We start from the raw sequence: 14,929 nt of genomic DNA, 5'->3' as shown, positions 1-14,929 counted from the left end.
ATAGTATTTACAAATTGGGTATAGTTTATAAACAAAGTATTTAAAGGTAGAATAAAGGTTGGCGAGATGGGGTAGGCGAGCTTTCGCGAAACATTTTCCCGGTTAAAATGAAGTTTTGTTCCGCGGACACGTTCTAAGAGGTCCCTGACAAGTTTCATGGAAAGTTTCGGTCCAGATCAGAGCAGCGTGAAGTTTAAAATTATTTTGAATGTTATCCGAACCGTGATGGGCCTGGAAGCTTTAAAGTCTCCAGAGTGCTGCAAATCTTGGAAGCTTTGAACGTGTTACGGAACTTCTTTGGCCTGGCAGTCTCAAAAATTTCGCGGGTCCAGGTGATCTGAAAACTTTCTCTATGTCCTTCAATTTCACGAAGAATCGAATTGAGGACGTACAACCATTTCATCTTTGTTTCTTTTTATTATCAGTTTTCAATTATTATTTTTGCGATTTTCATTCTTCTGTGATTAACTGCATACATTAAACATATTATTAAATATCACCTTTCAGTTTAGCATTATAGATTATTAGTAGAGGTGTGCGCGAAGCCGAAAAAAAATTTTGCGTACCCAATACTAGGGTCGGTTTAGATTGAGTTATTGAAAATACAGATGTATCCGACCCGATCCAACCCGAATAAATCCGACTCGTTTCGCCTCGATATTTTCGGGTTTTCGTGCACATCTAATTATTTTTTTCTTTTTTATTTTTCTACTTATTATTATATCAAATCTAGAGTCAACGCAATCATTATATCAATGTCCAACGCAATTTAGAATTATTCAAAAATAGAATGATCTAAGAAAAAAGGAAATGTTTCTATGTATATTGTGGGGTCGATTGGACGACCCTCGATTCGACAGAAACTCTCGTTTTCACAGGAACGAGAGAAAGAGATTTATCGGCTCCGTGAGAACACGAAAAGTGTCGCAACCGACCAACGAGCTTCTGGTAAGGAGTGAACGAGCAGAACACGGGGATTGCCAAGGGGTCGAAGGACTCCTCTGAACCGTGAGATTCATCGATCGAACTATGGTTATCTCTTTTTCGCAAGCGGCACCCTTCTTAAGATTGCCGTTTGCATCGTGAAACTACGTTCGCTGCCAAAACAAATTAATCGAGCTTCTTAATAAGGAAAGAAGTAAAGGGTGAAGGGTTATGAAGGCTGAGAAATTTATTAACAGACGGGATAAATTAATTAGGACTTAGGTCAGTCTAAATTTCTTGCAAAATTTGTGAAGAAATTAAACACATTTAATATTCGTACTATTATTTTGACTCTTTTTGGACCCATACTTTATGAGTGTAATGTTTAAATAATTAAATTTGTGTTATAATCTTTTAAAAAATATGACTATTCTAATTTTTTCTAAACATTTTGTTGTTTGTCTTTTTAAATTTATTGGCGGAACGTCATTGCACCAATTGATCTAGTTTCTTTCGTAAATATGTGCGTACCATCGAAATGAAAATTTAAGAATTCCAGTATCATCGGGGAAAGTATGATCGGTAGATAAGATATTATTTTTTTACGAAGTAAGAATAAGAATTTACGAGAGATTATACACACTTAATTACATTGCTGTCATATATTTCTTTTTTTATCTTCCTAATCAAATAATTGTACAAAAGAAAAAAGTATAAATTAAGTAGGTATTACAGTATTGAGTAAAGTAGGCTTTCTTAAGAGAAACGGCGATATAGGGAACGCAGGAGTTCTCAAAATTCTAAACTGGACGATATTAACGTTGAAGGTGATTTAGAAAACAATAATATAACTTTTGATTATTACATATCATAAAATTTGATATATATGTAATTACGAATGATGAATAATAACATAAATGTCCATTAAAATTTTCTCATGTAAACGTTTATACGTAAATAAGTAGTGGACAGTCACAGACTTCATGGAGAGGGAGGGAAGCCCGAAGAAAGGGTAGCCTACGGGTGGAGGGATCGCCATTTTCTCTGGGGAAGCTTATCATGCTCGATACTGTACAACTATCAAACAATATTGAAATAGTTATACTGTATATTACACAAACTATCCGCATGCCACTCAGCTACCTCTTACGTACTTGCCATTAGCTGTTCATATAGCTGAGAACCACTGTTGTAAATTATTTTAAAATGTTATCGAAATTTAATATAAACAACGAAAGCTGACAAATTAATTTCTACACGAGTATTTAGGTTTGCACATAATCTGACTTAGATTAATTAAATTTTATTAATTAAATTTCATCAGAGTAATTATAATATAGATGTTAATAAATTTATAAATTTTAAAACCCTGATGAAATTATAGCGTATCCAGTATTTCCTAATTTTCTTTCATTATCTCGTAAAATTATGTTTTCATAGCTTAAGGATCATTGCATAATTTTAAAGATTTTAGTATATTTACTGGAGAAACTGTCTTTACTTTCTCAAAAGCTTTTAACCATCTCATATTCATGCTTTCGTATAGCGTTTATTTCCGAGGGCCTCGTTATTTTTCTTCCCCCTACCGTTCCCGATACTTCCGGCTGCATCGACGCTCTTAAGGCTGTAATCATTTTGTTTTTGAATATTTCATGCGTATCGAGATTGATCCGGAACCGGGATCGGGAATTTTTATGGAAATAGCTCTCTCTTCTTGGCTCGGCGTACTTTAAACGTAAGTAATCCTTCCGCTCCCGTATTTGCATACATTTCGCGTGCGTTTCCGAAATGCTGTCGCACGATTCCGACAGTTTTCTCTTCTTTTACATTCTTATTACTGGCTCGATCTTAGACGGTGAAATTGCAAATTACAGATAGAGGACAAACGGTAATTTTGCAATAGGATTTTTTGACGTTTCATTTTTAATTTGTTTCCGTTTTAGAAAAAAAAGTGAAAACTTTTCATGTTGGCAAGATGACAATTTTCATAAAAATTAATATGTCTATTCTTGTACAATAATGGTAAAATAATAAATAGAAGAAAATTGTAAAATTATTTAATTAATTTATTTCTCTTTTTTCTCATAAAATTTAAAATATCAAAATTTTTTATTGAAACTTGTCTTATCCAGAAAAATAACTAAAAGGATAGCATGATTTTCCAAGGATTCAGTAATTTTTCTATCGATAGCACAGACGTCTCCGTGTTTGCTTTATATGAACCGAGTATAGGTATTACCTATCTTTCGCGTTGGAGCAATTTTAGTGTTTGTTATTTCAATAGACAGAACGTAGGAATTTTGTCGGGCGTCGATATCGAAAAAGGAATCTTCGGTGGTTTTATCTGCTTTAAGAAAAGTATTTTCTTTCTCGAGATATTCGCAGCCATCTCATCCAGTGGAATATTGGTCGCAGTCTGGTTATCGATAGGGTTCGATTTTAGAACCAAATAGAAAACTTCCACTGTATTGTGTTACGGGCCTCCATTTATATACCAATGTACTCGAATGTATAAAACGTTAACTGTGTTTTGTTCCTTTCTTTTTCTGAAATGTTTTCTACTTCAATGGAAGATGTTCCCTATTCTTGTTTACAATTTTATTTTTGGTATATAGTTCTTTTTCAATGCAAAACACGTCATTTTTAATTAAACCTATTTATTGATCATTAACCCTCGGACGGCGAACCATGGGGGAGAGAAAATAAATTATTTTTATTTTCTAATTTCTACGCTATTTCTTTAAAAACTATTCTCTCAATGTATGAAACTCTTTCGTTTAAAAATTATACATACAACTACAGGTTGATATCGTTCTACATGTTTTGCAAGCTTGTTTATAACATACCTGCTTATCTTTTCTTAATTAATTTTTTATAAGATCCACGTTTATCTTTTTCTTTGATAACAAACAATTTTTGTTTTCATTATTTATTAAAAAACATCTACTATCTAAATTTTCCAGGTTAAAAAAGTAAAGTAAAATTTAGTAAGACGGTTACTATAATTCATACTATCATTCAACATACGTTCTAAGTATTAACCACCGTTAAACGCAATTTACACAGCGTTGAAGGAAAAAGGTTTGGAGAACGGCCTTCTCTAAAAACCTCTTCAACGAGTCCTCGTCGGTCGTAACAAGATCCTCTTACCTACCCAAAGAGCTTCTCCCATTTTACATTCGCGTCGATCTCCACGAGGAAACATCTCCTCGAGTCGTCTGGATTATCGAGCAATCCCGATTCCGCCGGGAGGGTTACGACGATTCGAAGACAGGCTAAAAAGAGGGGTCGAAAACAGAAGGGTGATCGCGACATCGGCGCCAAGTCCAATTAAGATGTTTTTCAAGTAGCAAAGCCAGCCAGCTTTCGACTTCTATCTCAGCCTACCTGTCCCTGAATTCATATGCATACATGAATATATTTTCCTCGCGTTCCAATCAACTATCCTTCCTTTTGTCCGCGCCCAGAGAGGGGTAGTTTTTCGACCGTGGAAAATCTACACGTTAATGAAGGGTGTTTCTCTTCTACCATCTCCCACCCCTGTTTAATCCAGCGATCCGTAATTAGGCTTTTTACACGAGGGATTCAGCTGGTTTTCCCTTGAAACCCGTCGACATGTTACCACTCGAGGGTTGACACGCTTGATAGATGGATGGCTCGAGTGTTTACACTCCGATACCGACTCCGCAGGGGCTGCAATTGGCGACCTAAGTAACTATACACATATGTAGGTCGAGCTGCCTGCAAGGAGGAACGCGATGCTTATTTGCTTATTTTTAGCCCAATGAAATCGTAGATATTCTCACCAAGGTAATCCTTCGAAGGTCGTCCAGTTTGGAAAGTTTCTTAGTTCGTTATTGGTAGTGATTAGGGTTTCTTGGAATGCTTTTGTTTTTAGCCTTCGACGAAAGTTGCCGGGTAATAGAGACGGGTCGTGAGTAATATCGTGGGTAATTCTTGGAATGCACGATACGCGAACGTGGAGGAAATTAAATTGTAATTGTTTTGAAGAAAAGTAAGTTAATTGGATTCATTTCTTGGAAATTCAAATTATCAGAGATAGGTACAGTTAATATTTTCCATTCCAAGCTTCTATACAAGTTTTGCATTTGAAATAATTGTTTATTAATTATGCCAACAATAATAATTAAAATATTTTTATTCAAATTTTTCAATCATCGCGTACTTCAGACACTTTTAAAGGATCTCCTTTGGTGCCCTTCACGATCGAAGAACTCCTCCGGCATTTTTCAACCGTTCCATCCGGCGATTAATTGTTTTTATCGAGAAATCCCGGCAGAGCTAATCCACCCTTGATTAATCCCATCCTCATCCTGAGCGTTCTCCTTATCGAGAGGAATCTAACGGGCCTTGGTGTCTGGGAAAGGGACGAGAAAAAGGAGCGTATACTGAAGATAGGAAGAAAAGAAACGGATAGGGGATGAGACTATCCTTTTCTTCTCTTCTGGGATGAGGAGAAAAAAAATCCCTGACAATTATTCCTGGCGCGGGCTAACCCGTAATTACGTCGGTTAACGAGGGGTGGATGAAGCTAGCCGCGGGGGTGTATATCCACTTTCCCGTTATCCTCGTCGCTGTCCGTTCATTACGAATTATTAAGCGTCCCGCGAGAAGGACAGCTGGATAATTAAAACAGGTGTCATTGAAACAACCCGCAGAGGGGTAGCTCTGCTATCAGAAGGGGCGGTAAGAACAGGAAATATACTATAAGAGGATCAACACGAAGTATGCTCGTATTAGGAGTTTATGAAAAACCTTTTATCTTCTTCAACACATTTGCTATTCGTATGATTTTCCATTTTATTATTTAAAATGGATGAAAATGAAACTTCATCATTTAGCCTTTTTCTGAGGGTTAAATTTAAAGCTGAATATTTCACCAATGATCATAAATTCATAAACAAGAGCCATAAGTTAAAAACTGAAACATCACCTTTAATACATTACATTAACTTAGATAATAGTAACTAGGTAGAAGATTAAAAGGTGTAACTTTTACTTTCAATTAAAGTACACTCGCGAACAAGTCAGGCTTCTATGGGGAAAATGGCGGTATAGAGGAAGCAAGAATTTTAAAAACCTTAATTTTCAGAATATTAGTATTAAAAGTGACTTAGAGAAAAATAATATTATTTTTAATAAATAAATATTATAATGTTACGTGGCCGAAGGCTAGGCAGCGCGTGTGGCTAGCAGAGGCTTTCGGGTGAGAGGCCGCGTAACAGACAATGTTATAATAAATACAATCCGAGCGGATAGATAGTATTGTTGTGGGAACTGTCACTAGTTTTCGCTGGGTTTGAGGAAGAATGCTAATGTGGGTTTGACACAGTAATGTATATATTTTACATATCAGGCTATTACAGTTGTTCTTGTCGAGTATATAGGTGTGTATGTTGTATATTACTTATGTAGCGTCGAAACTCAAACCTTTTGTCTGAGCTCCGTGATTCATGGAAATGGAAAAGATATTATGGTAGATAAATGAATAAATAAATAAACACAATGTTTGGGGGCATACCCCGAGGTAAAAAAGTCCTTGCGGCCAAGAAACCTCGATAAAGTTGTATATTTCTTGATAATTTGTCTGTATCAATGTGAGGTGTGTGTCCCATGTATGTGTTTTGATTTGGCTGATTATTTTTGACGTAATCAGATTGGATCATGCATGATCGCGTATTGTTTGTACGACGACGTGGAGTCGCCGTAAGCTGTATCGTTAGACGGTAGCGTTTAACGTGTGTTTGTCAAAAGTTAACTTGTCAAAAGACTGTACCGATTAACGGCAGGGAGTGCATTGTTGATGACGACATGGAGTCGTCATCGGCTTGACCGATAAACGGCCGCTTGTATTTTGTATTGTGTAATCAGGGTGGTTACATGGAGTAGCCAACCCTACCGGGTCGTCGTCACGACCGCGGGTGGATTGTGTGTATGTTTGGGCTGTAAAATGCCGATTTTGTGGTTACGTACCTTTGCAATTATGACAGAACTGCGTCTTTAAACAATGAAACTCGCTAATTCAGAACACTGTAGACTATGTACTTTGAAGAACCAGGAAGAACTGCGTAGGGCCCTCGAGCGGTACGCTCGACCGCGCTAGACCCAGCTACCCCTTCTCTCACAACGTGGGCGACGCATAGCGACGTCAACTTTTTCTTTGACGCGCATCCGTCTCAGGGCGTTGCAACGGTCAAACTAGCCGCGCGATATTTAAAAAAGATTGGATTAGTTTAGATCCAACAACTTATTTCCGTTAGGTGCTCAGTTTTGACGCACTGGCAACGCGGGGTGTCGTGTGTGGTTGCTAAGAATGCCACATAGAAGCAAAGACTATGTACACTGAGTCCCATCGAAGTTGTCGCAGTGAAGTTGGCGCACTAACACATTCACGCCGCGTCGGTGAGACGATGCACCTCACCTATCGGCTCACCGACGCGGCGTAAATGTGTTTGTGCGCCAACTTCGATGGGACTCAGTGTACTCGCGCATTCTATAAGGTTAACTTTGCTCGAAGGGGACTTCAACCCGATCTCACTAAACAGCAACCAGTTCACGATCGTACACGATGTGCTCACCACTAGATGAACTTCGGTACTGCCCAAGAGCGTTGGTACGAACGGGTTTATATACTAATTAGAAAAGGGGTGATCTGGTTATTATTTAGATGATCGGGCTGGGCCCATCTGTTTCGGTACGGTTTGAAGTGGTTGCAGATGTGTGATTACAGTGAACCCACTGCTTTCCCCAAACATTTGGTTTTGTTATCGCTGGGCCTTCTGTTTGTTTGAAGAGCAAGCGGCCTGTTTGCCTGAGAGTTTTCCTTTTCAGATGTTAAAGGTTTATTTCTTAAAAGAGGCATGTTTGATAAAACGATCTGCCTACGTGATAATAAAATTTAGTATATAACCGAAAAATATGACTAATAAATAAATATCAATTCAAATTTTTTGCGTAAACGTTTATACATTAGTGGTGGTGGGGCACAGACCTATACATATTGTGTGTGTATACGTATATGTATACTATACATATGAGATCCTTTTCCTACATTGTCATTTTCACCAGGGATCCCTCCGGGAAAGGATAGGGACCCACACATCATCATTTTTTATGAGGAAGCCTGATGTGATGGCGAGTGTATACATAACTTTTATTATTTCAACTGAATTATAAATGAATTTATAATAATAATCGAAAGATTAATTGGTTTTTCGTCAACAACCGATGATGAGCCTATTAATAAATTTCCGGTGAGTGAAGTGTTAATAAACATCCGGCGGAAAACTCCTGGACAAATCTAAAAGAACGCTCTCGAAAACGCTTGAAGCTGAATGCTCGCGGGGCTGAGGTGAGCCAACACGCCTGAAAATTTATAGTATCGCGCATCCAGGCAGCTGCTATTTATCAAGCGACGAAACATTAAGCCGATATTTATAACGTCGCCCATCCCGTACCAGAGGAATTTCATTTTCAAACAGACTATCCCCAGCTCTCGACCTCTCCGTGGCCGATATAATTGCATAATTAGCACCGTCCGTCCGCTTCTCTGGAGGCTGTACAGCAAACCGAACAGAGAGGGGTGGGTCAGAAACGGGTAATGAAATAACCGTGGCCAGATGGAATGATTACTTTCTTATCACCTGAAGGCAGGTAGGCTATTATGGCATTCATCAGCCGTTACCTGAGGAAGTCGAGAAGGAGAGTGAGACCAGCTGAAAAGAAGGGTTGCCAGAAGAGGGGTAGAAGAAACTAGATAACGAAAGAGAGAGAGAGAGAGGGTGATAACTGGTGAGCTTTACTGTATAACCAGTTACGCCGTGGCTAGGAATTGTGGAGGGGGTGTAACAACCCCATTATTGAAACTTCAAGCGAGGAGCAATCATTCTGCAATTAGCAAAAGTGATTAAGTGTAGAAGCTAACACAGCTCGCCACCCTCTGCTCAACGTATACTCTGCAGCCTCTCTTCTTCTTCTTCTTCTTCTTCTTCTTCTTCTTCTTCTCGCCATTTTCGTTTCGTATCCCTCGACCTGTGGAAATAAAAGAAGGAAAGAGTAAGGTAAATTTTTGATGCAACAATAAAGCTACTCAATTGAAATAATAAATTTTAATATTAAGAATGAAAAACGTAATTTCTTTAAATTTTTCCTCTATTCATTTCTGAGTAAAAGTAGTGTAAAAAAAATGTCTTCAATTTCTTGATTTAATTTCATCTGATAATGTAATGATAAAAGTGTTAATCAACATTTCTGTATAATTCTTAACTATACATAAATAATTGACTATATTTAAATGAAGGTACGCGTATGAAATATTCATTAAAATTTTGATACGAAGGAGTGGAACATGAAACTCGCAGGAGAAGGAAATGTCAAATATTTCTCTTCTTGATAGTTCAGTGAAACGTAAAAGTCAAGTGGATCGACGATAAACGCAGATCAACTGGAAATGACTATAAACACGGAATGCTGTGGAATGTGAGAATTTCAAATCAACCCGTAAAGCAGGATCAACATACCTATTGCAAATTACTTGGCTCGCTCTATCGCTCAATCGCGCGATGCGTGTCGTTTTATGCAACTGTTTACTTTCCTACGTATGAATATGTACACTGTTGAATATGGTATTCTCGTCCCGTGGATCATATGTAATGATTTTGCATTTTGATGACCTGAAAGATTAAAATACAGACGAAATGATATCCACTTTTTAATCTTGTTCTTATCAATGTTACATTCTTTATGTTAATTAACCTTAGAATAAAGGAAGTGGGTCAATCGTGGCTCAGACCAAAATTAGGCACTCTGATTTATAAAGAGAATTTTCATAGATTAGAAAATTAATTAAGAGATGTGAGAAACCCGAGTATCTATCGAGCATGCAAAATTTTCAAGTTCTCGTACACATACAAAAATAATATTTTAAATTTGAAAAATAAGAATGAAGAACGTTTTAAGAATAAAATAAAATTATTGCAAAATTTAAATTCTACAGTAATTAATGAATCTATTTATTTCTTAAAATAAATTTCTAAAATTACGTCCAATATTATTTTGTGAAATATGGTGAAGAAATTTGAAAATAATTACGACAGTTCAGATAAACTGTGGAAGAAAACAAACGACTTTTATTTTCCCATCGGAGAGGGAAAGAGAGAAATGGAGGAAATCGTTCAAAAAGGAGAGGAGGGTTGTAACGTGACGTTCGAGGGTGAGAATCACAGGGGATGAATGAGGTTAATTGCGTCGATATCAGGAGAATGTGGATGGAGGGTGTTTCTATGCGAGAACACGAGACAAGAATGCGAAACAAGATGTGTGTGCATCGGCATTGACCTCTCGTGTGCACGTTCATCGGGACTGTAATTTTTAATTGCACTCGCGTGCGAGGAGGGTGTCATGTCGTTACGCTTCGATCCTGTTCGACATTCTTCACCCTTGTTGACAAGTACGAGTGCAATTGTTATCGAATAAACAAAATTTCTTTGCATCGTGTATTGTGGATTTAAAAATTTTCGCAGAATTATTTTTTAGATGGATGTTTTTATAATTGAAAAGATTCTGAAACATGATTAGGGTTTCTTTTCGAATACTTTGGTATTCTGTTTAATTTTTAATGAAACTTAATATTTTCGGCTTCAAGTTCGTAGAGAAGTTTTCTATTTGAAATTCCATAAGTCAGAGAAGAAAAAAATATACTGATGTCGTGTCTAAGAAGTTAATAATTGTTATTACAACGTGCCTCGCATATATTTATTTTCATGTATAGAAAACCACAGCATATATGGATCGTTGTAGAGGGATATCTTTTGTGTAGAGCGTCGCGTGCCGTCACGGTGGCAAATTTCCTTGCTGACGTGCTTGGCGCGCGTCGGTTATACGAGTTGTTTATACGAGCAATAATTTATTACTTATACCCGTACGAGGCATGTGATCGTTAATATCATAGACGTCAGAAGGTGGAAGATGGAGAATGCAACGGAATAGTAACATGCTTAAACGAGGAAATACGCGTGATACTTGAACCACTTCAACACCGGCCCTTTTAATCATCTTAATCGGGAATTTTTGCATGATTGATACGGGTGAAAGTGAAACTAGAAAATCAGATATGATATGTACATTTCATTATACAAGTTTCTCCTTACAATGTTTTCACTAATAACGAGAAGACAAGCTGTTCGGGTCTCAGATTTAGTTGAAACTTCGTACATTTATAGATTTCGTTCTTCTGTTTACGAATATACATATACAATTATAGGCGTAGATACTCAATAGCTTTTTAGATATTTGTGTTTGAAGTTTCATTATACAGGGAAATATAGATTTAGTTCCAGGTTTTGGCAAGAAGTGACTTGGCGAAGTAGTCACGTATCAAATCCCTCCTCCTGGTGTGTAATTTTTTTTTTCGGTTTATTTACTCCAATCAATTGGATTTCAAATACATATGCAATGACACTATTTATGACAAACAAAAAATAAAAATTGTATGCAAAAGTAATATAATAAATAATTAAATCAAAGCACACTTCGTTGACTGTGCCTGAAAACAAAATATAATCGTAAAAACAAACTAATTGTAACATAAATGACGAAAACATTTTCCACATTTAATAAATGTAGTTTTATTGCACGCACATCTGCTCGTTTTGTTGTTAATGTCCTTCCTAAAGTGTGCTTTGATTTAATTCTTTATTATATTACTTTTGCATACAATTTTTATTTTTTGTTTGTCATGAATAGTATCATTGCATATACATTTGAAATCCAATTAATTGGAGTAAATAAATCGAAAACAGAAAAAAAACGTTACACAACAGGAGCGGCTCAACAGGTGCACCTCAAATACGTTACCACTTTGTCAAATTACTTCTTACCAAATTACTATTTAACTAAATCTGTATTTCTCTGCATAATGAAACTTCAAACACAAATATCTAAAAAACTATTATCTACACCTATAATAGTATCTATTCGTAAACAAGAGAACGAGATCTATAAGTGTACGAAGTTTCAACTAACGATCTGAGACCCGAAGAGCTTGCCTTCTCCTTGTAAGAGTGGCTGCTCAATTTATTGGGCTACTTGAGATAAATGTATGATTTCCTAACAAATTAATGAATTCTTAAAATATTATGTATTTCTAAAGTTACTAATTTCATAAAAAGTTTATAGTCATGTTAATGAGAAACATGCAATTAACAGCAAAATAGAAACAAAAATGAATTTTTATTTATATTAGATGCAAAAAGTAGTGATGAGATCCATCGTCTGACTAAATTTTCACTATGTTCCGTTGCCAGCGTGATACGGCGCGCGACGTACAAAATATAAAAAGAAAAGAAATTGATGTTTCTTTTACTTTCTGAGTGATTAATACGCAGTTGAAAACGGTATTATCGCTGCCACCAGTCCTAATCATGCTCGACGATGTTAGGTCGGTAACGATTGGAACAATTTAAAAAGAATCGATAAATTTAAAGTAAGATTCTGGAATTATTTATTAAGTCCGTCAATGCTCTGGTCCCATACGGGTCCCTCGTGTGAATTCGTGCGAAGATGGTAGGCGTGAACGTATAGGAAGGAAGTGTGTTTGAACCAAAAATGAATTTGAAACTAGTTATGTGTAACAAAAAGTATAATTTCAAATAAAGAAAAGCATAACAATAAAATGGTTTGGTTAACAGAAAGTACGAGCTGTTGGAAATACAGAAAAATGAAATATATATATTAATTAACAAGAAAAGTAAATTTTTAGATTCAAGCGACGATTTCAGTGAACAATTAGTGTATAGTGAGAGGAAACGGTCCCAGGGGGAAAACTACCAAGACCAACGGTTTCGTGGGCCGCCTCTCCTTATTGTAAACGGAATTGTTATTAGAAAATGCTAAATATCTTCGATACATTAAACACGGCGTTGAACGGAACGATCTAGTGGGAAATTTCCAGAACACGCGGTTTCAAGATCGCCCGTTTTGCCTCACTAAATCCAGATTCGTCGTATTGAGCAAAATGAAATAGACAGCTTACCAAGCTCGATGTTAAATAATATATGATAATATGATTCAAGATAATATCTCGTTGAAAGCCTGGATGTTGTCTGGAAATCCGGAAGGCGAAGAAAGGATGAAAAACTTAACACACGCACTACGCGTTCGCGATCGGCCTTTTCGTTACGGTATTATTGTTACGGATACGAATTACGAAGCAAAATACGAAAACAACGCGGCGCGGAAAAGAAAATATAATTAATTAACGATCGATTTAAAAACAAAAGAAAAAGATAGGAATTGAAAAGTGTGAAATGAATTTAACGTATTCGTATGAGTCCTTGACAATCGCGAATTGAAACACTCTCGACACTCTGCCTCGTTACACGGAGGAACTTTGCCGAGCAATCTAATGACACGATCCCGTAGACAACTCTGTCTCTACGCGAACACGGGCTCCCCGTCACGTACCTTACGATTTTTCGACGAAGAGTGATTTGCCTCAGTCAAGCGATCGTATCTTAGGGTTCAACCCGCGATCATGGGCCCAAAGTGGGGACATCATTTGGCAAATCAGGGTACGTGTCGAAGGGGAAGACCCGCACGCATTGGTTTTATCTAGGCGCGTTTCTCGAGTTCTCATCCCTTCTCGACCTTTCATGCTTCCCTTGTCTAGCGTTGTCTATCTCTTTCCACCCCTCTAACACCCTTCTGGAATATTCGAAATCTATTATGACTTTATTTGTTCGAATTTACTAATCAAAGAGGCTCTTATAAATGATATTTTCGGTATCGAAGAAGATCTAGCTTTCTTAATAGATGTTTAACTCGCTATATTGAACAACTAGTAATTGAATAATATTAAATTATTCCGTTCTTATTTGCGTTTCGGCGGTTTACGAAAAAGGCAATGGATATTTGTAATTATTATCGAATCGCGGATATATGCAAATATGTTGCTGCATTTAATTGTCATTAGTTCCGCGTACATCAATTTTTAACGATTTACGTATTTTCTAAACGTTCTACGTTTAACATTTAGCTGTAGTTCATTGACGATGTTTATTGCCTTGGTCGACCTTCGTCTCGAACGTTCTCGAACGTCGGTCGACAAATTTCAAACTTCAGTGGTTGTCACGCAAACCTTCGCATTCCATAGTCATTCAAACAGTTTCATTCCGTTTCATACTAATTGCCTTCGATCTTAATTGCATTCATTCCTTGTGGAAAGGTCGGCTGACGCATGGTTTGCAGGTAGGAGAGATATCTCGCTTGCGAGGTAAAACAAAATCGTATTTCCTTTGTTCTGCGCGGTTAAGCCGGGAAATTTCCAAGTGCGTCGCACTGCTTAACTGCACGGCGAAAGATGTTGATAATACCTCTCCTTAACCTTAGCGATTTCGAATTTCTATATATTTATTGCTACGCGGTTTCGACGAGGCAATTGTCCTAAGGAAGGTTGACTTCTTATTATTTGAAAAGAACTAATTATAGCCTCCTTGTGTGATTATCTCCAAGTGCTGCGCACTGACGAGGTACACAAATTCGGTATGTGAACGGTCAAACTATTCAAACTATCAGAAAGAAAATGGAAATAGATCTTAACCATGGTCGGATTATTGAAAATAATCCGGACGTAACAACTACTCGAAAAGTAACTTATAAAGAAACATACATACCGAGATGTTTATCTCCGATTTTGATGATAGATATATTCATCGGGTGAAAATAATTTTTGTAGGTGTAAGGTCACCACCATTGGCTATCTTAACAAAAATCTCAGATATAAGAAAACTTCTTAAGAAAAAGATTTATGGTTTTTTGTAATAAAACAAAAGGGGGTCACTAATTTTGTGAAAGAATAGGTAATTTGTTTACAACAACAGACTTATTGTTACATAGTTGTAAAAATTACACAAATTTAAATAATAACAAAAAAAAACATTTGTTCCTAAATCCATTAATATATAGGTAATATAATAGATTTATCTTT

The 14,929-nt window shown here is 36.7% G+C and overlaps 1 protein-coding gene and 1 long non-coding RNA gene across 4 annotated transcripts in view; one reads left to right on the top strand and one right to left on the bottom strand.

Moving 5' to 3' along the window:
- LOC114878174 (carbonic anhydrase-related protein 10) overlaps nt 1-14,929 on the top strand; it is a 248,034-nt gene that overhangs the window by 138,908 nt on the left and 94,197 nt on the right. The window lies entirely within an intron of this gene.
- On the bottom strand, nt 7,998-13,297 carry LOC123988302. Its single transcript, XR_006829879.1, has 3 exons — nt 12,977-13,297; nt 9,465-9,617; nt 7,998-8,976 (listed from the first exon to the last, which is right to left on the bottom strand). It is a non-coding gene; the product is annotated as an uncharacterized LOC123988302 (long non-coding RNA).

This window comes from Osmia bicornis, chromosome 11 (genome assembly GCF_907164935.1).
Source record: "Osmia bicornis bicornis chromosome 11, iOsmBic2.1, whole genome shotgun sequence".
In the NCBI taxonomy this organism is placed as follows: domain Eukaryota; kingdom Metazoa; phylum Arthropoda; class Insecta; order Hymenoptera; family Megachilidae; genus Osmia; species Osmia bicornis.
The sequence above is the reverse complement of the archived record's forward strand: the minus strand, read 5'-3'. Positions and strand labels throughout refer to the sequence as shown.